Source organism: Megalobrama amblycephala, linkage group LG8, assembly GCF_018812025.1.
Source record: "Megalobrama amblycephala isolate DHTTF-2021 linkage group LG8, ASM1881202v1, whole genome shotgun sequence".
NCBI lineage: Eukaryota > Metazoa > Chordata > Actinopteri > Cypriniformes > Xenocyprididae > Megalobrama > Megalobrama amblycephala.
Window position 1 is genome coordinate 10183297 of NC_063051.1, and position 25944 is coordinate 10209240.

Here is a 25944-nt window from a genome sequence, read left to right on the forward strand (position 1 = left end):
TGCTACCTCTATAGCCCATGCAGCCTCTCCTTGCATGCTAACTTGAGCTTTCACCTCCTCCGACTGGCGTGTCTCTTGCACCGTCATTTCGAGCGTGAGGTTTGGGATAAGCTGCAACTTGCTTGACAGTTCCTTGTCCTGGATACCCACCACGATTCGGTCTCTAATGTGTTCCTTATGGGCAGACCCGAACTCACAGTGCTCGGACAGTTCATAAAGGGAGCAGATGAAAGACTCCGCTTTTTCCCCTGGGCATTGAACGCGCTGATTGAAGCAAGCTCTTTCGTAAATTACGTTGCGCTTTGGTATGAAGTACGAATCAAACTTTTTGAGGACCAAAAAGTAGTTCTTATCATCTCCCTCCGCGTCGAAGGTGAATGAACTAAAAATATTCTCTGCTTCGCCCCCTAAGGCATAGACAAGGGTGCTTACTTGTACAATGCCGTCCTCTTTATCCAATTTTGTCGCCGTTCTGTAACGTGTAAACCTCTTTTTCCAGTCGGTCCATTCTGCTGGTCTCTCAAAGCAAAAGCTTTCTGGTGGGTTAAACTTCACCATCCCGACGATCGGCACTCTGACACCATGTAATAAACCCTTGTATTTAGAAGAATGCAATGTCCAGCCCTGATTGTGTTCTTTGAACCTTTTACTGAGTCTTTAGTGAACTCTTTTAACAACTGTTTTAACAGCAGCACCACACACACATCACATCAACCATTGTCACCCTCTCTCTACGTCATCCTGTTACGTCGTACCTGCAGACATAACTAATCATCATTCTATTACAGAGTCAAGGCAGAAGTACTCTCCAACCAAGTCGCCGTCTCTAAAACACGTTAGATAGAGAGTGCACCTCTCGTAAACACACATGCCATATCCAGCAAGACAACTAGCAGCGCGTTCTTACCATCTCGAGCACTCGCATCCAGTTCACCAAGTGATGCATCCCAGGTAACGCACATGTTCCCGTTTTTATAGCCCAGTGACGCTGCCAATAAGCTAAAACAGCATCGTGACGTAAGCCAAAAATAACCCCTCCTGCCACATAGACATATACTGTACTGTCTAAATGAAAATGGGATTAGCCTTTAATCTACTGTTACATTATATGTTGGATTGTATACTGTAGTAGTGGAAGACCTTCCCCTTTTGTCCCACATTTTCCTTATGGAACCAGGCTTGTTTGATTCCTTGTAGATTTTTGAGACAAAAACTGTAAATTAAATGAAAACTGCATGTCATGCATTACATGACAGTGTCATTATTATAACACAAATATCATGACTTCAAAACAAACATTGTTGACCTAACATATTATTGTACAGCTGGTTTGATTGGGAAATGTTCATGAAAATATGAGGAAAAGAAAATCTCAAAATGTATCTTTATTCACTTATTTATGTAGGATGAAGAGATACAAATCAAGGATCAGTAAAAAGATACATTTAAAAAGGTATTAATTAACATTCTAGATTTACTACTTCAACAAAACACTTTTGAGTCACATGTGATATTCATGGGTTCTGTCTGTCTCAGTGCTGAAACTCTTTATACAAACTTACATGTATAGACAGATCAGAACTTATGAGTTATACTGATTTTTATACAGCAATCTATTCAAAATTTCATACATACAATAATGCATGTTCATATATTAATGATTCTTCATCATTTTCATTTAAATCATACACTGAATGTTCAGAAATATTGGATATTACATTCTTCAAATCTCCTGTTATCTTAAGGGAAACAGTAGGAAACCACTGAAAGTGCAGTGGTTATTGTGGTCATCATATATTATCCTGCCAGCCCAAAGTCTCACATAGACAACATCTCCAACCTCCAGGATCAAAGTCAAAGTCAATTTTATTGTCACATCACCACAGCACATGTGCCTTGGAGAGTGAAATTCTTGTGAGCGTGCTCCAAAAATTGCAGAAACAATTAACATATACCATACAGACATATAACTATACAGACTACAACAGGTAAAAATGTGCAATATGCACATACATATAGTCATTACACACAGTGTACTATTAGACATACTTACAGTTAACACTACACATTATACACTATACACAGAATGGACTTCTACATTATATAGACATATATACGCATAAAAATATGCAAGGTGCAACAGATGTTCATGAACTGGATAAAATAAAAGGTAACAGGTATCTTATTGTATTAAGTGCAGTGTGTATGTATAGTCCAGTGTTGGGCTGTTAAGTTAAAGTGCGGTGTGAGCATACCATTGTGAAGTATGCTGTAAGGTGTATTAGTTTTGACTGTTCATTAGTCTGATAGTCTGAGGGAAAAAGCTATCCCTAAGTCGGCTAGTGCGGGCATGGATGCTGCGGAGACGTCTTCCTGAGGGCAGCAGAGAGAGCAGTTTGTGGGACGGGTGGCTGGAGTCGCTGATGATCCTCCGGGCTTTCCTTATACACCACCTGGTGTAGATGTCCTGGAGGGAGGGAAGCTCACCTCCAACAATGTGGCTGGCAGTTCGCACAACCCTTTTCAGAGCTTTACGGTTGCCAGCAGTGCTGTTTCCGAACCAGGCAGTGATGCAGCCTGTCAGGATGCTCTCTATAGTGCAAATATAGAATGATCTGAGGATGCTGGGGCTCATTCCAACCTTCCTCAGCCGTCTCAGGAAGAAGAGGCGTTGATGTGCCTTCTTCAGCACTGCGTCAGTGTGCGTAGACCAGGTGAGATCCTCACTGATGTTAACGCCGAGGAAATTAAAGCTGCTTACCCGCTCCACAGGTGTCTTGTCGATGGTGATGGGTTTGTGTTCTCTGCTCTGTCTCCTGAAATCCACAACCAGCTCCTTGGTCTTGTCGATGTTGAGTGAGAGGTGGTTCTCCTGACACCATTTAGTCAGAGTGCTCACCTCCTCTCTGTAGGCCGTCTCATCGTTGTCGGTGATAAGGCCTATCACCGTTGTGTCGTCGGCGAATTTGCCGATGACGTTGGAGCTGTGTGTGGCTGTACAGTCATATGTGTACAGGGAGTACAGGAGTGGGCTGAGGACACAGCCCTGAGGAGCACCAGTGTTGAGGGTCAGCGGGGATGATGTGTTATTGCCCATTCTGACCACCTGACTTCTGCCTGTCAGGAAGTCCAGGATCCAGCTGCATAGAGGTCTGTTTAGTCCCAGAGTCTGGAGCTTCGCAACAAGTGTGGCAGGCACTATGGTGTTAAATGCTGAGCTGTAGTCCACAAACAGCATTCTCAGATAGGTGTTCTTATTATCCAGGTGGGAGAGAGCAGTATGTAGGGTGAAAGCAATGGCATCCTCTGTAGAGCGGTTGCTGCGGTATGCAAATTGAAGCGGATCCAATGAGGAAGGCAGCACAGAGCAGATGTAATCTCTGACGAGTCTCTCAAAACACTTGCTGAAGATGGGTGTGAGAGCAACGGGCCTCCAGTCATTTAAGCATGTGATTTTGTTTTTCTTTGGTATGGGCACAATGGTGGATTTTTTGAAGCACGAGGGAACCACAGACAGACAGAGGGAGAGATTGAAAATGTCTGTGAAAACACCGGCTAGTTGGAATGCGCATGCTCGGAGCACACGGCCTGGGATGCCATCAGGACCCGCAGCCTTGCGGATATTTACCCGTCGAAAGGATCGGGTTACATCCGCGACGGAGATGGTGAGTGCACTCACATCTCCTGCAGCAGCTGCGGTAGCGCTCTCTGTGTGGGCGGTGTTGAGAGCCTCGAAACGAGCATAAAAGTTATTAAGCTCATCCGGTAGAGAGGCGGCAATGTTCACAGTAGCTGGTTTATTCCCTTTAAAATCTGTGATGTTATTGATTCCCTGCCACATACATCTTGCATCGTTGGTGTTGAATTGTTCTTCAACTTTGTTTTTATATTGTCTTTTTGCGGCTTTAATGGATTTCCTGAGATCATAGCTTGTTTGTTTACGATCATCAGCGTTCCCAGATTTAAAAGCGGATGTCCGCGCTGACAAGGCTACTCGAACCTCGTTGTTAATCCACGGTGTTTGGTTGGGGTAGATGCAAATTGTTTTTGTCGGCACAACATCTTCTACACACTTCCTGATGAAACACGTTACAGTTTCTGAGTATGCCTCTATGTCGCCATCAGATGCTGCCCGGAACATGTTCCAGTCCACGTGATCAAAACAGTCCTGTAGTATATCGTCTGATTGGTCCGACCAGCATTGAATTGTTCTGAGGGCGGGTGCTTCCCGTTTCAGTTTCTGCCTATATGCAGGCAGAAGCAGAATGGAGGAGTGATCCGATTTGCCGAAAGGTGGGTGGGGGAGAGCTTTGTAGGCGTCCCGGAAAGGAGAGTAACAGTGGTCCAGTGCGCGATCACCACGCGTGTTTATGGTGATGTGTTGAAAATATTTTGGAGCTATTGTTCTTAAGTTGGCTTTATTAAAGTCCCCCACAACAATAAACACTGCATCTGGGTACGCTGTTTCCTGCTCACTTATATTCCCATACAGTTCCTTGAGTGCCTGGTCTGTGTTGGCTTGAGGAGGAATATAAACAGCTGTGATTATGACCGCTGTAAATTCCCTCGGTAGCCAGAATGGTCGACACAGAAGCATATGAAATTCCAGATCAGGGGAGCAGAAGGTTTTAATAGAGTGTAGGTTCCTTTCATCACACCACGAGTTGTTGATAAAGAAACAAACACCCCCACCTCTGCTTTTCCCTGTGAGCTCTTTCGATCTGTCCGAGCGATGCACGGAGAACCCCATAAGCTCGATGGCTAAGTCTGGAACCGCTGCAGACATCCAGGTTTCTGTGAGGCAAATAATGCAGCAGTCCCTTGTTTCTCGTTGGTATGAGATATGTGCCCGCAGTTCACAGAGTTTGTTGTCCAGTGACTGAACGTTAGCCAGCAAAATGGTTGGGAGAGGAGGTCGGAGGGAACGACGTCTGAGTCTTACAAGGACGCCGGCTCTCTTCCCTCTTTTCCGGCGGCGTTTCCTCGGTCGCGCCCGCGCGGCCCAGACAAAGGGCTCTGATCTGGTGTCTGTAAACAAGGCGCCAGTGTTCAAGAACTCAAAGTCCGGTTTGCGTTTCGCGACGTAGGATCCTATGTTTAGGAGTGCGTGTCTGTCGTAGACAGTTTTGCAAACAACATCCAATACGTAGAGCAACAAAAAAACCAGTAAAACAAACCAAATACTGCAAAGTTTACTCGGAGCTCGCAACACGGCCGCCATGCTCGGCGCCATCTTGTCTCTACATCAGATGTAGAGGAGTTTAACGTATTCTGAACCTGAATATCATGAGCTATAACCACACGCTTTCCATTCTTATAAATGTCAGCAGTTGCTGCAGTTGGGCCAAAACCATGTATAGAGATACTGAACATGTACGCTCCTTTCAGTGGGGCTGTGAAAATACCTAAATCAAATAACAAGAGACACAGAATCAGCTGTTTCCTGTATGATTGCTCAATTACCAAACACACTGTGTAATAGTTTAGAAAGATGGCAGATCATTTAATTCTCTTATACACATTACACAACTGCAGAGAGGTCTGAATGGAGCAGAAGGGATATCATTACTACAAAGTGAGTTTTATGACTGATGGAATTTCAGAACTAATTAATTATGAACTAACATTTCTTTTCTCCTACAGGCCTAACAAGCTAACTTTGAACATTCACTAGGACTGTATGTTGTAACAAGTGGAAAATTCTGCTGTTGTCACGGAGACGAACCCCGTGATTCCCTCTACTGGCCAGCAGAGGGCTCCATCCCCGGAATACTGACACTCACGCATCCACTCATCCACGTACACTGATTCTCACTACATTTCCCATAACCCCGTGCCTTGGACTCTGATCACCCGCCAGCTGCAGCTCGTTAAGGCCGCTATTTAAAGGTGCGTTCACGCGGCCTTGTAATTCCTGTAGTTACGAGATTCTAGCTTGTAAAAAGCGTTCACGTCCTCGTAGAGCTCGTAATTACAGCTTGTAAGCTGGGAGTTTTCTGAGAGATTTCCCACAAGTTTTCCCACATGTACCACGTGGCCGCTGTACCAACTGACCGCTGTAGATTCATTTAGGTGTTGATAGTGGTGTCATGGAAACGCATAATTCCCAGTCCAAGGACCAAAAGGACGTGAACAGCTCCGAATATAACGTCACGTGTTGTCATCTCAAGATTCCGGTAAATACGAGGTGACGTGAACGCAGTATAACCCTCTGGAGTCTGAGGCTGATTTGGGGCTTGGAGAAGTTTTGACATGCCCTGACATTTGTGCTTTTTTCAGGTGTTCATAAACATATAAATGACAAAAGTGTCATTACACTGTATTCAGCACAAACTAGGCTACAATAATATGTGAGGAACATGTACGTACATGTTTGTATTTTTGAAGGAATAATGTTTATGCGTGGTTATTGAAAAAACAAAAAACTTAAGTCACTGAAATAAGGCCAAAAAAAGTATATTAAATCTGTGTTCATAAGACTTCTGGGTATTGGAGGTTGTAGACTAGAGTTTTTGCTTCAGAATTATGTAAAAATTATGCTGCCTACTCCTTCATATAAAACAATAGAGAGATTTAAATTTTCTAAGACACTTTTGGTCAAGAAACACAGTATGCATGGAGGCGTGAATCCTCATGTATAATGGGTGATTCTGACCTGAGAAGACAAAAGAATTGAATAATAATGACCTGAAATGACTTGCATATTAATGAGGTCTTTCAGTCAGGTAGGCTGTGAAAAAACCCTCTGTGATCATGCTGATAACAGGATTAAAGTCCACTCAGGACAAAAAAAAAAAACATGATTTTTGTGATCTCATGCATGCACGTATTATTGCACATGATATGAAGAAAATTTTGTATAGGCCTATGTTAAATTACACTACCAGTCAAAAGATTGAACACATTGCCATTATAATGTTTTTAAAAGAAGTCTCAAGTCTCTAACCAAATAATGGTTTTCTATTTTAATATACTTTAAAATATAATGTATTTCTGTGATGCAAAGCGTCTGAACATTCCTACTTCTAGGGCATTTCATATAGGCTACTATATTTGTTATATTATAGAGCCTAAATGTTGATGTGCAGTTGACAAACTATACATCATTAAAAAGATCTAAGACTCAAGCTTCACATTTTGGCTCTTAAAATCTTATATTGACCATAATTTCTTAATATGCTTAAAAGCATACACATTTGGAGAAATATTGATGGATTCTCATATGTTTATATCAATTTTCTATACAGAGAAGTAATATTTATTATTCTATATTTATTGTCATCATTATGAGCGCTGGATGCTGTGTTTTTAATTCATACTCAAAGCCGGAGGGCGCTCTGCCCCTTTTGTCCACAAATGCCTCAGTAAAAGAAGAGGCATATCATGTGACAATCAAGGAACTAACAGAGGCAAGAGATCGCTAAATATGGCTATTCAAAACACTTTTGAAGACAATAAATACACGATTGAGATGACGAATGCATGTATTGACTGAATTTGCGTCTGAATAGCGCTCCCTCCGTGGGCGTGGCCGCATTAGCGGATAATGAGCTGAATCACAGACTTCTGACATGGCTCTCTTTTCATACAGATTACATAAACACAGAAGGTTTGTTTTCGATTTGACTTATATGTTTTAAAACCTGACATCTTAACGTTTTTTTAGACATAAGTGTAATTTTTTTGTCATTAGTATTCACTAAGTTACAGTTCATTTTCTAAGAACTATCAGATTGGACTTCGTTCAGAGGGAGACGAGAGATCACGCATCATGTTAGTTTTCTTTATTTTACAAAAAGCACAACATTTTGTTTTTACTCTGAGTGTACACAAATGAAAGAAGATATTCCACAGATTAAAATGGTGTATAACTCTTAATTGTATGTGCAACATTGACAGAGTATTTGAGTCTCTTTCACACTGATAAGAAAAAAACCACGGTGGTATCGCCGGCGATACCTTCAGACCTCAGAGTGTTAAGCAGTTCCCAGACACTGTTACAACGCGAAATCTTGATCATTGCCCCGGCTGTCATTACTGAGCGTTTATACCCTGTTGGATTACCTGTTGCTGTCTTTGTTTGCTTACCGTTTCCTGACCCGTTGCTGCCTGCCCATCGACCTTGTGCCTGTTCTCTGGACTGTGAATCTTGCTTGTTTCCCTGACCTTCTGCCTGTTTTTGACCACGATTCTGCCTGATCTCCATTGCTGTGTTTGCTGGTTCTGACCCCTGCCTGTACGGCCACGAGTACTTTTAATAAAGCTTGCAAAATGGATCCCATGTCGAGTGATGAGTCATTACAGCTGTGCTGGCTACACAGCATCCTTCTAGGAATAAAAAAATAGTCTATGAAAATTGTGTCGACCTATCGAGTAATCAGTGAACTATTAACCTGGTGATATTTTTTGATGATCCTGTGATTCAGTTGTTCTAATCTAAATTTACTCCACCAGTAAGCGTGGCAGAGGAACTAAGTTGTTTTTCTTAAATCTGAACCAATCATATTAAGACTGATGATAATGAGTAATAGATCATGATATACTGACTGTGAAGTGTACCTGAAATCCTATACAACCTGCTGTATTCTTTGATTGGAGAGAGATTCTCTGAGATTGATGAGAACTGGCTGAGATTTGATGATTAAAAGCTTTGAAGGACAACAGCTGGAGTATCTATTTTTGTGCAGCACTGCAACTTAGACACTTGAAATCTATTTCCTAGGTTTAGTGACGTAGGGGGCAAGACGTCATTCCACTCAGTGTGAGACTCTTATGCGGTGTTGATTGCGGTCAGGTAACTATATTTTTAGGCATCATATGCGGTCAGAGTAGTAATACTTAGGCGTCAACCTTTGCGGGCAGGGTGAGATTCACCTGAGGATAATTCTTGTAGGTGTCAGGGACACCGGGTTAGTTTAGGGCAGGTGCATAGGGGAAATGTACCACAGACTCCATTTCATTGATAATTACCTGTAATTGGGTTGTAGGTGTTCCCTATGTTTGTGAAGACGTTCCTGTAGGTTAGTGTGATTTCAGTGGTAAAAGGACCAACATGTCCACTGCCAGATTCCATCATTGAAGCTGAAAAAGCTATTTCTCTGTCTGTTATTGAAAAACATAAGCAATATTGTGATATTACTGTATTACACTGAGAATGAATACACTGAATTTAACATCATTCAAGCACACTTTCACCTCTATTTTCCTTTCTCAACTCCACTTGACTCAGAGTAAGATTGGAAATTTCTGTGAAGGAATAAAGATTCTGTTAAATGACATTTACACTGATTATTGTAATAGATAACTTACTCGGTTACTAAACGTAACCTCGGTTCCCTGAGATACGGAACAAGTACTGCGTATGGGGGAAAAGTCTCCCTTTTTCCCCGCTACTGAAGCCTTTTCAAAAACGCAGTGCAGCTGCATCGTCATTGGTTCACTCATTGCAAGTCGTTGAACCAATGACGGCGCGGCTTTGCTGTGCGGCCTATGGCGACAAAGCGCGCGAACGTTCCCGCCGAAATGGGCGGGGTAAAGCCCTATATAAGTGAGCATTTCGCCATAGGCTACTCAGGCCATATCGACTGAAGCGACGACACTGAGCCGCAGCCTATTGGCACGGCAAGTAACGCAGTACTCGTTCCGTATCTCAGGGAACCGAGGTTACGTTTAGTAACCGAGTAAGTTCCCTTTCGATACTTCACTCGTACTGCGTATGGGGGAACGAATTCAACCACGGCGTGCCACTGCTGGGGAAACGACTGGATTTGACCTGGACACCGCGAGGGGACCGAGTGTCAAGTGGGAAGGCCGAAGCCGCCGTAACCCTTGTGCACTACGAGGGAGAAGCTCCTGGGTTTTGTGCAAAACGCAGAACTATAATGGCCGCGTATTTACGCCGAGAGGACACGAGCCTGTAAGGTCGGAACGTCCAATTGATAAAATCTGGCAAAAGTGGACGGCGAGGACCAGCCGGTCCTGCTTTGAGACCGGAAACCCTTTGGTGCGGCCGCCAAAACAAACAAAGAGCTGATCAGACTGCCGGAAGGGTTGCGATCGCTCGATGTAAATGCGCAGTGCCCTGACAGGGCAAAGTAATTCCTGCTCCTGATCGCCCGGCATAGGGGGGAACGCGGAGAGCGAAATAACCTGCGACCTGAAAGGTGCAGAAAGCACCTTGGGAACGTAGCCCACCTTAGGTTTCAGCACGACTCTAGAGTCGTCTGGCCCAAACTCAAGGCATGCAGGGCTAACAGAAAGGGCCTGCAAATCGCCAACACGCTTGATCGACGCCAGTGCAAGAAGCAGGGCGGTCTTAAGCGTCAGGGGCCTAAGGTCTGCTAGGCGCAGTGGCTCAAAGGGCGGGCCCTTTAGAGCTCTGAGGACCAAAGAGAGGTCCCAGGAAGGAACCGTAGGGGTCCGTGGTGGATGCAACCGCCTGGAACCCCTTAGAAACCTTACAACAAGGTTGTTCCGACCTACTGACTGGCCAGCAATAGGAGCGTGAAACGCTGCGATGGCTGCTACATAAAACTTGAGCGTGGAGGGGGCTCGCCCCGCGTCCAGGCGTTCCTGGAGGAAGGACAGTATAGCGGCTACGTCGCATTCCTCGGGGTTTGTGCTGCGTGTAGAACACCAGCTAACAAAGACCGCCTATTTTTGAGCATAGAGGCGTCTAGTGGACGGGGCTCTAGCTTGTGAAATGGTACTTAGCACGTTCCCGGGGAGGTCAGATGGCTTCCATCGAGGGACCACAGGTGCAGAGCCCACAGCTCCGGCCGTGGGTGCCAGATTGTTCCGTTCGCCTGAGAGAGAAGGTCCCGTCTCAGGGGAATCGGCCAGGGGGCTTTCGTGGAAACCCTGAACAGCTCTGAGGTCCAAACTTGGCACCTCCAGAGCGGGGCCACTAACAGAACTCTGTGTTTGTCTTCCCTGACACGCCTGATCACCTGAGGGATCAGAGCGACCGGGGGAAAAGCGTAGAGAAGGGTGTTGGGCCAAGAGTGGGCCAGTGCATCGTCCTTCTTTGAAAAATAAATTGGGCAATGAGAGCTGTCTTGAGAGGCGAAGAGGTCTACCTCCGCCTTCCCGAAGGACTCCCAAATGGTGTGAACTATCTGGGGATGGAGCATCCACCCGTCTGAGGGGACGTTGCTCCGGGACAGCATGTCTGCTCCCAGGTTGTTCTTTCCGGGGATGTGGGTCGTTCTTCCGTGAAGAAGCCCATTCTAGCAGTCGTTTCGCCAGAGCGCATAGGCGGCTGGACGAAAGACCTCCTTGGCGGTTGATATATGGCACCACTGTCATGCTGTCCGATTGGACTAAGACGTGGCGATCCGTCAAATGAGCCTGAAAGGACTGTAGGGCTCGAATCACTGCCAGCATCTCGAGGCAGTTGATGTGCAGATGGCTTTCCTCGTGGGACCACGAGCCGAAGGCCGGACTGCCCTCGCACAGAGCACCCCAACTTAGGTTGGACGCGTCCGTGGAAAGCACCGTCCTCTGTGACACCGCCTGTAGGGGTACGCCAAGACTGAACCAAGAGGGGTTCGTCCAGGGCTTCAGGGCTGCTACGCAGGCCTGATTGACCTTGAGGCGCAGGCGGCCGTGTCGCCATGCGTGAGGAGGGACCCGAAATTTCAGCCAGTACTGAAGAGGCCGCATTCATAGCAGGCCTAGCTGCAGCACAGGGGAGGTGGAAGCCATCAGCCCTAGCAACCTCTGGAACAGCTTCAGAGGGAGGTAGGCTTTGTTCTTGACGGAAGCCGCGAGCTGCTGAATGGTCAGAGCGCGCTCTGACGAGACTACTGCCGTCATACTGACAGAGTCGAGGACTGCACCCAGGAACGAGATACGTTGAGTGGGAAGCAGCGAGCTCTTGGCTAAATTGACCCTGAGACCCAGACACTGCAGGTGGCTGAGGAGCACGGATCTGTGGTGTTCCAGCTCTGTCCGCGAGCTGGCCAGGATGAGCCAGTCGTCGAGATAGTTCAGAACGTGTATACCCATCTGTCTCAGAGGGGAGAGCGCAGCGTTCATGCACTTCGTGAAAGTGCGAGGAGCTAGAGACAACCCGAAGGGAAGGACCGTATATTGGTAAGCCACACCTTCGAACGTGAATCTCAAGAATCGCCTGTGCTTGGGGGCTATCTGGATATGAAAGTAAGCATCTTTCAGGTCCAGCGAGCAGAACCAGTCCCCGTGACATACTTGTGCGAGGATCTGTTTCAGCGTTAGCACTCTGAACTTTCGCTTCATGAGGGAAAGGTTCAGAAGTCTGAGGTCCAGAATGGGTCTGAGACCGCCGTCTTTCTTCGGAACCAGGAAGTAACGGCTGTAGAAGCCCGACTCGCTCTGCGAAGGGGGAACTAGTTCTATAGCCCCTTTTCTCAGAAGAGTTAAAACTTCGGCCCGGAGGACGTGAGCGTCGTCCGGCTGTACCGTAGTTTGAATCATTATGGTTCTCAAAATCCAACTTGACACACCGGGGATGGCCTGCCAAGGCTCGACCCGGGTAGCAAGGGGTAGAATGACATCGGATGGCGGCCCGCTTAGAGGGGGGCCGCGCACCGATATGGGAGGAAGAGGAAATAAGCTCTTTTGAGGAGTATGTACGTGATAACGGCGTTTGTTGAGGACGCAACAAGTGTGGGCCCTATTATTGCAGACTGCATTTGTCCCGCGCCCGGAGTTAAACGAGGCGGAGGGGAGCATGCACGAGCGAGCTTTCGGGGTGGTCCGGCCGTGGCGAGACATGCCCCGATCCTCTTCTTTTCTTGTTGATCAGGACGACTTCTGAGGCGCCGGGTCCAGCACAATCTTGGGCCGGGGTCCCTGGCGTTTCGGGAACGTCATGCGCTTAGCAGAGCGCGAGCGGTGGCGGTGCTCTTTGGGCGGCGCAGCCTGAGAGGCAGGAGGGGCTGGTTTCGTCTGCTGAGCCGGCGCAGGCCTGGGGCGGCTAGGAGCAGATGCGGAGCTTGAACACTTGGGCAGGAAATGTCTCATCGCTTGAGAAGACTTCTGTGCTGCCGTGAATCGCTCTGTGAAACCTTCAACTGCCGGTCCGAAGAGTCCTGACGGGGAGACAGGCGCATCCAGGAAGGCCGTCTTGTCCTGATCTTTGATCTCCGTCAGGTTAAGCCATAAATGGCGATCCAGCACCACCAGGCTGGCCATTGATCTGCCAATGGCCTGGGCCGCTGCCTTCGTGGCCCGCAGGGCTAAATCAGTCGCGCTGCGGAGGTCCCTGAAGGCGGTCTCTTCAGTGCCAGACTCGTCCATGGCGCGGAGAAGTTTGGCCTGGAAGACCTGGAAGATGGCCATAGAATGGAACGCTGAGGCGGCTTGGCCAGCAGAGGCGTACGCTCTCCCTGCGAGGGCAGAGGTGGTCCTGCAGGGTTTAGAAGGAAGTGAACGCTTCGTCTTCCAGCCCACGGCCGCGGGCGGACATAGGTGAGCGGCCACTGCTTCGTCCAGGGGCGGGAGGTGTTCGTAACCCTTCTCCTCCGAACCATCAACCGAGGTGAGGACTGAGCGGTGTGAAGTGTGCAGGCGGGCCGAATACGGGGCGCGCCATGACTTCGCCAGTTCCTGGTGAACCTCAGGAAAGAACGGGGCCGAGCGTTGTTGAGGAGCTTGACGGCGGCCTGGGAGGAACCACTCATCCAGGCGGCTTCGTGACGGCTCCTCTGGTGGAGCCCAGTCGAGGTCCAATTCCTCCACGGCTTTTGATAGGACGCGGAAAAGCTTGGCATCCATACCTGCGCCGCGATCAATGGGCTCCAGGGGGGGGGCAGGGGGGCGGGGTCGTCCGACTCGCCCAACCAATGCTCCGGTTCAGAGGCTGCCAGAGACACGGAGTCGTCGAGTTGCTCTTCATCGGAACCGCCGAAGGAAACAAGGTCGCTTGCATCTGCTGAGGGACGTTGTTCAGGGTGGGAGAACAGAACTGGGGACTGTTCTCTGCTGGGAGAGGGCGAGGCACGCGGGCAATGGGCCGACGTGAGCTCGCTCAGCTCAGCTCGCTGGGCCGGTCTTCCCCGCTGTCTCTTCCTAGCCGGCTCGCGGGAGGAAGGAGAGAGGAGGGCGCGATCGGCGGGGTCACTTCCCTTGAAGAAAGCAGCCCGTGAGCGCAAGGATGCCAGGCTCATAGACTCGCAATCGTCTGCGTGGGACTTGCCCAGACATCCAACGCACTCGCAGTGGCCGTCTGCATCGAGCAGAGGGGCTCTGCACGTAGTGCAGTGGTGAGGCATTGAAAAATGCCGGGGCGCCGTGAAAACGGTGATTGTGGTGCTCTTAGACGGCGAGGGCCGTAAGCGGTGAAAACCGCTGTGGAAAGTGCTCTAAATGCGGTGTGTGAACCGCGGAAAATGCTCTATTTAGGCACGCCGGATGGCGGCAGGAGACGCGCTGAGACAGGGCCGGAAACAGGAAGCGGGAGGCGGCGGCTCGTCAACGGCGCGCAGGCGGCAGTCGGCGAGGGCGAAGGCGCTGGCGAATCCGGCGACTCAGCTGGGTCCGCTGCAGGGCCTCTTCGACGGCGGCAGAGCTTCTTCCAAGGCGGCGAGCTTCTTTCCAGGCGAGCAGGCTTCTGCGAGGAGAAGACGAGTCGTCGCTGAAGGAGAAAGGACTGAGTAGCCTATGGCGAAATGCTCACTTATATAGGGCTTTACCCCCGCCCATTTCGGCGGGAAAGTTTGCGCGCTTTGTCGCCATAGGCCGCGCAGCAAAGCCGTGCCGTCATTGGTTCAACGACTTGCAATGAGTGAACCAATGACGATGCAGCTGCACTGCGTTATTGAAAAGGCTTCAGTAGCGGGGAAAAAGGGAGACTTTTCCCTCATACACAGTATGAGTGAAGTATCGAAAGGGAACAGAATTTACACAGTATACACTCAACTTTACACTAACATTTACGCTATACAATGTATTGCATTGGTGTTTTACTTTGAGGGTCATTGATAAAAGAGTGAATGTTTTGATGAAGTACCTTCATTTTTCTTCTTCATCTCATCTCTCAGTTCTCTGATGTTTTCTTTCTGCTCTGTAACGGTGGCGGTCAATTCTCTGATGTTTTCTTTCTGCTCTGTAACGGTGGCGGTCAGTTCTCTGTTCTTTTCTTTCTGCTCTGTAACGGTGGCGGTCAGTTCTCTGTTCTTTTCTTTCTGCTCTGTAACGGTGGCGGTCAGTTCTCTGATGTTTTCTTTCTGCTCTGTAACGGTGACGGTCAGTTCTCTGATGTTTTCTTTCTGCTCTGTAACGGTGGCGGTCAGTTCTCTTCTTTTCTTTCTGCTCTGTAACGGTGGCAGTCAGTTCTCTGTTCTTTTCTTTCTGCTCTGTAACGGTGGCGGTCAGTTCTCTGATGTTTTCTTTCTGCTCTGTAACGGTGGCGGTCAGTTCTCTCAGTGCTGCATGGATGTCAGGGAAGCACAGATCACAGTATTGTTGTCTGTCAGTTGAAGCTTCAGCTCTCAAAGTGTCTGTTTGAGGTGGATTCTGTCTTCCGTCCTCAGAGTTGATCTGTTGACTGATCTCATTCTCACTGAGTCCTCCATCTACCTGCTGCTGGACGACAAACACAAAGGTTTCCAACAGCAGCAGTATACATACTAAAGCCTTCATTCTTCACTGATGTTTGTTTCCAGCTCTTGCTCTGTCATCCTCACAGCCTCTCATGTTCCTTTTATAGTGTCCTGATTTACTGGCTTTTGTACTTGATTTATATTGCTTCAGATAAATAAGTAGTTCAAGTTAATTGTTAGTCATTTAATCAAAGAGATGTTCCAGGTTGAGTACATGTTTATCTCTAATGAATAACATTTGTGGCACTATGTTGATGTCCACAGAAACTAAGTTTGACTCAATTCTCTCTCTCTCTTTAAATTTATATAGCTCAGCGGTTGGCAACCTTAAAGCACGCAAAGAGGAAATCACAAACCTCCAGTTGAGTGACTTGATTGTCAGATCTGCGCAGGTTAAAATCTCACACTAATAATATTTATTGGACCTAACTTAATAAAACAGGCTTTGTGACTATGAGGAATAATTACATCAAAATGTATGTCCATATGCAAGTTTGAGTGACTTTATTTAAATTAAATACATAAGCTATTGTCATGTGTCAGTGATTATCCTGTTATATTTCTGACCTCTGATATTGATGGTCACTCTACTCTCTGGTATCCATGTGAATATCTTACAACAGTTGCCAGGTTTATCAGCTTTATGTTATGAAAAAAAGGAAAAGGTCTGATGTTAATTTACACAGAAAAAAAATTGTAAGTGATGTTCACACATATAATGTTGAAGTCTTGTGTTTATACTAATGAAACAAATGTTGCTGATGGAGTTTAACTTGTGTTGAATACACACAATTCCTTTAAATGTTATTTTCCACATTCAACAACATCCTTTATCAACAGAAGTAGAACTGAATAAATGCATGGATTAATAAATACAAAAAAGATTTGTCATTTGAGGAGAACATTTCTTTTTTTTTTTCTTGCTGTTACTGTATAATTATATATACTGAAGGTAACAGACTAAATGTGTAAAACTAACAATTACTCAACAATGAATTTTTTCAAGATAATGATTTGAAGAAAACTTGATTTACAACTTTTCCTGTACAAGAGTGCCCTAGATTTTTGGAAGTTGTATTTATGGACTTATGATAAAGTTTAATTTGACTTGTTTTACAGTACCATAAAAAGAGCTGTTTCACAGTTTGTGCTTTGATCTTAACATCTTACCTTGTTATTCATTATTCTCCGGTTAGGTGTGTGCTTTGATCTTATCATCTTAACATTTGATCTTACCTTACTTATTATTATTCTCAGTTTAGGTAAAGTAAGGTGAGTCTAGCCTAAGTTATAAGCATTTTAAATTACTTACAATTTGGTCAGAAGACTTCTCTGTGGTATGTTCTTATTCAAAGTCTTAAAACACTATAAATCAAGCCTCAGTGGTGTCACACTATAGCAGAGTGTGGTGTATACAGGAACACAATGTAAGAGATTAAGATTAATAGGCTTTATTACAGAATACAAATATAACCAAACTGAGTGCATGCATTACAGTGAACCGACAACGGGATATTTATACACAGGGTAAATGAGGAACTAAATCATGAACATCTGAATGTGATGAATAACAAATGATTTGCCACAGAAACAGACAATAACTAATACAGACATGCCTGAACTAAACTGAGCATAACCATGACATGTAGACAGTTTTTGTGATCATTTACATTTCTTTTAATTGGTTACTTTTCTTTTTAAAATAAACAAGAATGTAAAGGTAAATAAAACTTCATCATTAAAGTATAAAGTACAATAATCATGCTTTGAACATGTAGTCAGCTCTGAGCTTCTCGGCATTGAGGGTTTAATGGTGAATCAGTATCCAAAGAGTCAATCAGCTCTTCAGTCATTTATACTCTGTCATTTTGTTTACATAGTCTTGCTTTAACAGACATGTATATAAGACTGTGGCGAGGGGGGCGTGGTTCAGTGAGGTCTGCAGCGGGAGAGAGTGTCAGGAGACGCATGGTTAATGAGCGGGTTAAGCACAAATAAGAAACACCTGTCTCTTATTACAGTGATTGGCGTGGAGACAGGATAAAACACCAGGAGAAGCAGGAGTGTGCGAGAGAGAGAGGGACTGCTGACTGAGACCTCAGATGCAACCGCAAAGGGCACTTACACTTTCGCAATCAAAGTGCACGCCACTGATAAGCATTGTAAATGCAGTATTACAGTATACACATACCAATTAAATGCGCAGGTCTCCTCTTGTGCGTCCTCCCCTGTGTCACTGGTCGAGGCAATAACTTTCGTTTCGCTTTCAGATATCTCTTTTTTAGATGTCATCAATGCTTTTAACTTTCTAGATGTAATTACCTAACTCAAAACAGTCCATAAACTATAAATCCTCTTGAAAACTTTAGTCAAGCCAGCTCGCACCAACCAGAGAGATCAGCCTCCTTACCTTAAAGTGTCAAATTTCTCGGTTTCTGAATGGATGGTTTGGCTTGATTGACAAACACTAACGTTCAGGCATGACTTATATACCATCGACCTTTCCTAAAACGTTAGCACGCTTTGATCGATTGTTTGGAGATCGTGTGTTTATCCGTTCCAGAGCGCATTTCCTATTCACATCCGAGACAAAAGAGTTGATCATTTACAAACGAAAGCTCACAGAAACTTGAAAATGGTCTAATTTGAAAGAAAATATCCTAAGCTAAAAGATGATATATTGTGACTGATTGAAGCAGCCCGGACGGGGGTCGATTTCTGTCTTTTCAAAACTGAGGGGGTCCTGACCCCCCGTCCCCCGTGTCAACGGCGCACCTTTTGTCTGACATTCACAATTTTTCTGATGCATGTCGTTAATTTAATTTCATATGTTGGTATTAATTCAGTGTTTATAATGCTAATACTTGAATTTAAAAAGCATTTCAACCCAGACAGAATTTCAACCTAGACTGACTGGGTTTCTAGAGAGCAGAGGTTTCCTTTCAATCAGTTACGTTCAACGTACATCAGAAGTGAACAGGACTCTCTTGCGATATCCCAATTCATCTATCACCTTCAAGTGTAAGTAAATGAGCCATTGGACACGCAAGCAAGTGTCGTGGGTACACTCACACTCTGTCTTTCGCTTCGGAGCCAAGCACTGTGTTCCTGCTAAGATCACCGTTCAGTGTGATCGTGGCCGCAAGCTTTAAACAGAGCTCTCAACTGTTGTTTTCACAGCAAGTTGTTTTTCCAGACAAGGCTTAAAATTTGGGCCGGATTTCTCTGTGTGCTGATTGTAGGCGATCAATGTGTACCTACAATCGCACTGCGGCTGTTTCTATGTGCTTTAGCACTTCACAAAGAGTTGATTTCCTTTCTAAAAAAACTTCACGGAAGGATGCGTTACTGGATGCGGTCATTCCCTGGCCCCTGCTGACGGTCACAATCACTGTATCACATGTCTGGGTGTTCAGCATGCTGAAGCAGCTTTTGGCTCGCACTGGATCTAAGAACACAGCCCTCTACAGCCCCTACTTCATGAAAGGTGGTGGGTTATGGCCAATCGTGGATCTGTGAGTCCTTCACAGGCTGCCGTTCAAGATGCTGATGCTGAAACTAATTTTCGAATGCATCCGTCCCCAAGATTGGTTTGCAGCGAACGACCTGAAGGACGCATACTTTCAAGTCTCGATTCTGTCTCAGTACAGTCCCTTTCTATGGTTTGTGTTCGAGGGTCGGGCATATCAGTACAAAGTCCTACCCTTCCAGCTGGCCCTGTTGCACCGTGTCTTTACCGAGATTGTGGAGGCTGCCATTGTTCCCCTCAAGGAACAGACAATTTGCATCTTCAATAATCTCGACGACTGGCTCATTCTAGCTCACTCGCGAGATTAACTATGTGAGCACAGGGATCTGGTGTTAGCTCACCTCAGCCGGTTGGGTCTTTGGGTCAACTGGGACAAGAGCAAACTTGAGCCCTGGCAGAGGATCTCTTATCTCGGTATGGAACTGGACTCGGTCGCCCAGACAGCATGCCTCACCGAGGAGCGCATCCAGTCAGTGTTGAACTGCCTGAGTTCACTCAAGAGTAGGACGACAGCCTCACTGAAATTATTTCAGTGGCTCCTGGGGCATATGGCATCCGCAGCCGCAGTCACGTTGCTCAGATTGCTTCATATGAGACAAGTCCAACACTGGCTTCATGCCAGAGTCCCAAGATGAGCGTGGCAACGTGGCACATTCCATGTGTCCATTACACCGAGCTGCAGTCATACCCTCACTCAGTGGTCGGACATCAGCTGCATTGGCATATCAATTGCCCCGATATAGCAGTACGTTTTGCACTGGGCCGCCTCAAGGGGCTTCTACTAGGCAAGCACATGCTGGTCTGTACAGACAGCACTGCGACCGTTGCATACATCAATCACCAGGGCGGTCTACGCTTCCATCACATGTCGCAACTCGCCCGCCATCTCCTTTTATGGAGTCAAAAGCATCTGAGGTCACTTTGTGTCATCCACATCCCAGGCATGCTCAACCATGCAGCAGACAAGACTCCATCCCCAGGTGGTCCAGCTGATTTGGCAGTGTTTCAGGGCCACACAGATAGATCTGTTTGCCTCTCTGGACACAGCCCATTGCCAGTTGTTTTACTCCCTGCCCGAGGGCACTCTCGGCACAGACGCACTGGCACAAAGCTGGCCCTGGAACCTTCGCAAGTATGCGTTTCCCCCAGTGAGCCTGCTAGCACAGCTCCTGTGCAAAGTCAGAGAGGACGAGGAGCAGGTCCTGTTAGTTGCACCCTACTGGCCCACTTGGACCTGGTTTCCAGAACCAATGCTCCTCATGACAGCACCTCCTTGACCCATTCCTCTGAGGACGGACATTCTGACTCAGAGACGGGGCACCCTCTGGCACCCACGTCCAGACCTTTCAAAACTTTATGTCTGGTCCCTGGATGGGACGCAGAGGTTCTAGGTGATCTACTCCAGTCAGTTGTAGATACCATCACTTCTGCTAGAACTCCTTCTACTAGGAACCTCTATGCTCTGAAGTGGAACCTGTTCATCGAGTGGTGTTCTTCCCATGGGGAGAACCCCTAAAATTGCTTGGTCAGGTCAGTGCTTTCCTTCATACAAGAAGGGATGGAGAGAAGGCTGTCTCCCACCACCCTTAAGGTGTATGTTGCCGCCATTGCTGCACATCACGACACAGTCGATGGTAAGTCCTTAGGGAAGCATGGCTTGATTGTTAGATTCCTGTGGGGGGCGAGGAGACTGAATCCGCCTCGTCCACCCACCATACCCTCTTGAGACCTGTCCCTGGAGCTTACTGCTCTCCGGGGACCTCCCTTTAATAATTTCCAGTCAGCTAAGTTAAAAGCCCTGTCCCTTAAGATAGTACTCTGGTTGCATTGGCCTCCATCAAGAGGGTAGGGGACCTGCACGCATTTTCAGTTGACGAATCGTGCCTGGAGTTTGGGCCGGGTGACACTCAGATTATTTTGAGACCTTTGCCCGGATATGTGGCCAAGGTTCCTCTTATGTGCCCAACCACTCCCTTTAGATATCAGGTTGTGAATCTGCAAGCGCTGCCCTTGGAGGAGGCAGACCCAGCCCTGGCTTTGCTCTGCCCCGTCCGCGCTCTGCGCCTTTATGTGGATAGAACGCAAAGCTTTAGGACCTCAGACCAGCTCTTCGTCTGTTGTTAGATCATCGCAAAGCTCACACGCCTATATCCATTGGCTCGTTTAGTTACACTCGAAGGTGATAGGGCGCTCTTTGTGATATCCCAATGTGTCGATTCACTTCTGACGTCTCCATTCCCTCCTTCAGAGAACGAGGGTTACATACGTAACCAAGATGTTTTGGGGAGAAAAAGAAGTGGAAGACTTAAAAACAAAGTCTGTAAAATAAACTCTTAAAAGGATTTGATGATCACTAGTTATTGCATGTTATTCTGTGTTGTCATCATTCAGGTTGGATTTCAGCTTTAATGTAAGTTTTTTTTTTTTTTTTTAACAAAGCAGCTGATATTGCCATAGAAATTAGTGGACTGTCAAGTCACCTCATCCCAGAATGGTGGAAGCATAGGGCTGCTGCTGGGCGCTGGTGTTGCAAAGGAAGTTCTTTGACTCAGGGCCGTGTCTATGCTAATAGGGTAGATCATCATTGGCTGTAGGCGGGGATTCACCCTACAATGTCATCATTGTAGGAGGGAGTCTGAATCAGCTTGTTCAAAGAGACAGCTCTTAATGATTACTTAAAAGAACAGACATATACATATTTTTACTCCAACGATACAAATGTAATGGACCCTAGAACAATATGGGAAGCTTACAAGGCTTTTCTAAAAGGAATGATAATTGCCTACACTAGTAAAAAGAAAAAGGACTTATTAAAGAAAAGAGAATTATCACAATAGAAGTTTCACTCCTCAAAATCAGCCAAACTTCTTGTTGAACTTAAAGGGTTAGTTCACCCAAAAATGCAAATTCTGTCATTAATTACTCACCCTTGTGCCGTTTTACACCTGTAAGACCTTCGCTGATCTTCGGAACACAAATTAAGATATTTTGGTTGAAATCCGATGACTCAGTTAGGCCTCCATAGCCAGCAATGACATTTCCTCTCTCAAGATCCATTAATGTACTAAAAACATATTTAAAACAGTTCATGTGATTACAGTGGTTCAATAATAATATTATAAAGCGATGAGAATATTTTTGGTGCGCCAAAAAAAAAACAACTAAATAAATTTGTGTTCCGAAGATTAACAAAGGTCTTACAGGTCTGGAACGGCATGAGTGTGAGTAATAATTGACAGAATTTTCATTTTTGGGTGAACTAACCCTTTAAATCTTTGAGAGCTTAATTAAACCAATTACTTACTAGGAAGGCAGATAGGGACATATTATTCACAAGACAAAGATTTTTTGAAATGGATAATAAACCCAATTATCTCCTTGCTAGATTAGTTAAAAATATGTCCACAAAAGGATATATCCCAGCAATTAAAGATTCCTCTGGATGCAGAATAACAGAAAACAAAAAAAATAAATAAATGAGATGTTTAGACAATTTTATGAAAAATTATATAGCTCAGATATAGATAAACAAAGTACATTGAAAAACACTTATTTCAAAGATCTTTATATCCCTAAAATAAACAATAAACAACAAGAACTCTTAGAAGCCCCCATTTCCCTATTGGAAATTAAACGTGCAATTAATTCTTTACAATTAGGAAAATCTCCAGGGCCTGATGGCTACCCGGTGGAATTTTTCAACATTATTGTAAAGTTCCACCCACTAGCCCAACGACGGCATCTAGTGGTCTGGTCGAAGGTACTTTGCGTGTAAGTCCTCTGGCACTTCTGAAAAAATCATCTTAATTTAATACAATTTTGTGTCTAATTAAAAATCTGACTCCATGAATAGTTTTAATCTGACTCCAATTATAAGTGACTCTTAGTTTCAAAATGTTTCCGATGTAACAGCTGATCGTGATTAGTTGTGTTTAAATTTGGATCTTAGAATTTTCTGATTATCTTATAGTTACAAATATTTGGTTCACTGCAGTCCCGGTATCGCTTTGGAAGAGTCATTTCGGCCGAATTAAATGCTCTTCCCGAACACAAACTCGTCAGTTCTGATCTTAAACATTGGATGCAGGGTAAATATCTACCTTTAAGTCGGTCGCACTCTGCTTACTCGTAACAAAAAGCATAGTTTTGATATATTTACGAAAACTGCAACTTATTTAAGACAGTGATTGTCAGAAATCAGAATGGACTCAATTGATGTGCCCTATGCTCCATCCATCAAACCTTCCGTATGAACAATCCTGAACACAGATTTGAGGTAATACCTTCGCTTTGATCTACTAGAAATAATGAATTTAAGAATAATGCAGAATAAATCAAGAATAACATTTATTAATTTGCCAGGCAGGATAAAACATCAATAAAAATAATCAAACAGAATACATCACACAACCGATCAGCATAAAATACAAAATACAATTCAAACCAAGATATTAAAAAGAATTTCAAAGAGTCAGCATACCTGGCAAATAGAGAGATACACACAGCAATGGTGCGGGAAGCTCTGACTACAGATTCTTCCTTGAGTGGTTTGCCAAGTCCCTTTAAATACCCAAATCTTAACAAAAGAGCAGTAAACATTTAGCACCCAAATATTCATGCAACTTCTGTCGGACCCTTTCTCGCGCCCCAAATGGTCACACGCCTGGTTTTGGGGATCAAACAACTGATTGATAAAATCTTTATTGGGGCGTCTCCCACACCAGGAGAACAGGGTTTGTTTTCTTTATTATTGCTCTTTGATGTGGGAGTGAAACCATCTTACCAATCGCACCAGTATTTACCTTGATGTTACTTAAAATAACTAAGATAATAAATTTGTGCCTGAGGGGAAGGAGAAGGTGTGAGGAGTCAGGAACTCAGCATGGGGGGGAAGAGAGGAGGTTGAGCCCCGTGCTCTTTCTCGCAGATCCTTGCTTCAGATTAGAGAGTTTTTATTGTTTTATTACAGGATAGGAATCTTGAATTCAGTCTTAGTGAAATCCATCCTTACATTATGAATGATAAAATAAGTCCCTATGAAAGCTATCCATACCTCTTTTCATGTATCTAAACTGCCTAATAATATGAATGTAGCTAAAATCACTGTAATACATAAAAAAGAAAAGGATCCAGAGGAACGCAGCTTCAGGCCAATCAGTTTATTAAATGTAAATTTAAAGGTTCTGGCTAAAATCCTGGCTAAACGTCTTGAGCATGTAATTCCCAACATTATAGACATCTCCTAGATTGGATACATAAACCTGAAGATGCACTGTGGGTAGATGTAGAACAACAATTCTGTAACCCAGTCTCTTTGCTTAGACTTATTTAACTTATTAGACCAGAAAACCCAAATCTCTGACTAGGTAAAAGGAAACCCACTCATTATCAGAGCTGTCAAAACATGGTCACAGATTAGAAGGTCTCTCAAGTATAATCAGAGTTTGCTCATACTATCCACACTGACAGGTAACACATATTTTCACCATACTAATAAGGGCTCTCAGTTTAGTAGCTGGATTCATGTGGGAATATACAGGATATACGACTTATTCCACAAGGGTGTTTTTATGTCATTCAATGAGCTATGCTTAAAATATAATATCCCCCAAAAGGACTTTTTTAAATATTTGCAGATAAGACATTTCGTCCAGACTAGACATGCTAAGTCTTACATTGAATAGCTCTGATTTCTTTTTTTTTCTTTTTTTTTTTTTGGATAGATTTTTTCTCAAGGATACCGAAGTTAAACACTTCATATCCAAATTTTACTCTATGATAAGCCATCACAAAGCAGACAATCTGATTTTGTTGCAGAAGACATGGAGTAAGAATTTAAAATGTGACTTTGACGAAAATGTCTGGGAAGATATTAGACTACCATTAAAAATCTCAGTCTGCAATAGATTTAAAGAAATGCAATTTAATATTGTACATAGAGCCTATATGTCTCCAAATAAATATAGCAAAATAAATACTACTGTATCTCCCCAATGTCCTAAATGCAACAATAGCATTGGAACATTCTTCCATTGTCTCTGGGAATCCCCTTTGGTTGTTGATTTTTGGAATGGTGTTTGTGATAAACTATCTATAATATGTAAACAGAAGGTTACAGCATCCCCACTCATGTGCTTGATGGGTGTATTGCCCTCCTCTGCCCGGAATATTCAGATATCTTTAAAACTTTACTGATGTTAGGGAGAAAAACAATTATGAATAAATGGGTCAGTACTGAACCACCTCTAATTAAATACTGGATAATCCTGATCAAAGAAACTATACTTCTGGAAAAGATGGAAATATGGAAATATGTTAAAAGGTAAATCTAAATCATTCCAGAAGCTGTGGACAATCCCCTTGAACTGTCTTGGCATTGACTATAAGACTGATATGTATCCTTAAATTCTCACATGATGATACTGTAATTCTGAACTTGACCAAACTGCTGTAATTTTTTTTTTTTTTTTTTTACTTACTTATTTTTTTTTAATAATTATTATTATTTTGTTTTTATTATTGTTATTGTTTCAATTATCCACTTTTGTCTACGCTCAATTAAAAAAAAAAGAATCAGAGGCTTGTGACAAAAAAAAAAAGTTTTTAGAGACAAAAACTGTAAATTAAATGAAAACTACATGCACATGTCATTACATGACAGTTCCATTATTAAAACACTCAAAAATGATATCATGACTTCAAAACAAACATTGTTGACCTAGCATATTATTGTACAGCTGGTTTGTTGGGGAAATGTTCATGAAAATATGAGGAAAAGAAAATGCCATAATGTGTCTTTATTCTCTTATTTATGTAGGATGAAGAGATACA

At 44.5% G+C, this 25944-nt stretch overlaps 1 protein-coding gene and 1 long non-coding RNA gene across 3 annotated transcripts in view; both read right to left on the reverse strand.

Moving 5' to 3' along the window:
* Positions 1–25944, reverse strand: part of cacna2d2a (calcium channel, voltage-dependent, alpha 2/delta subunit 2a) — a 383618-nt gene that overhangs the window by 185400 nt on the left and 172274 nt on the right. The gene's annotated exons all lie outside the window — the stretch shown is intronic.
* On the reverse strand, positions 5367–9246 carry LOC125273636. Its single transcript, XR_007186114.1, has 3 exons — positions 9196–9246; positions 8971–9102; positions 5367–5405 (listed from the first exon to the last, which is right to left on the reverse strand). It is a non-coding gene; the product is annotated as an uncharacterized LOC125273636 (long non-coding RNA).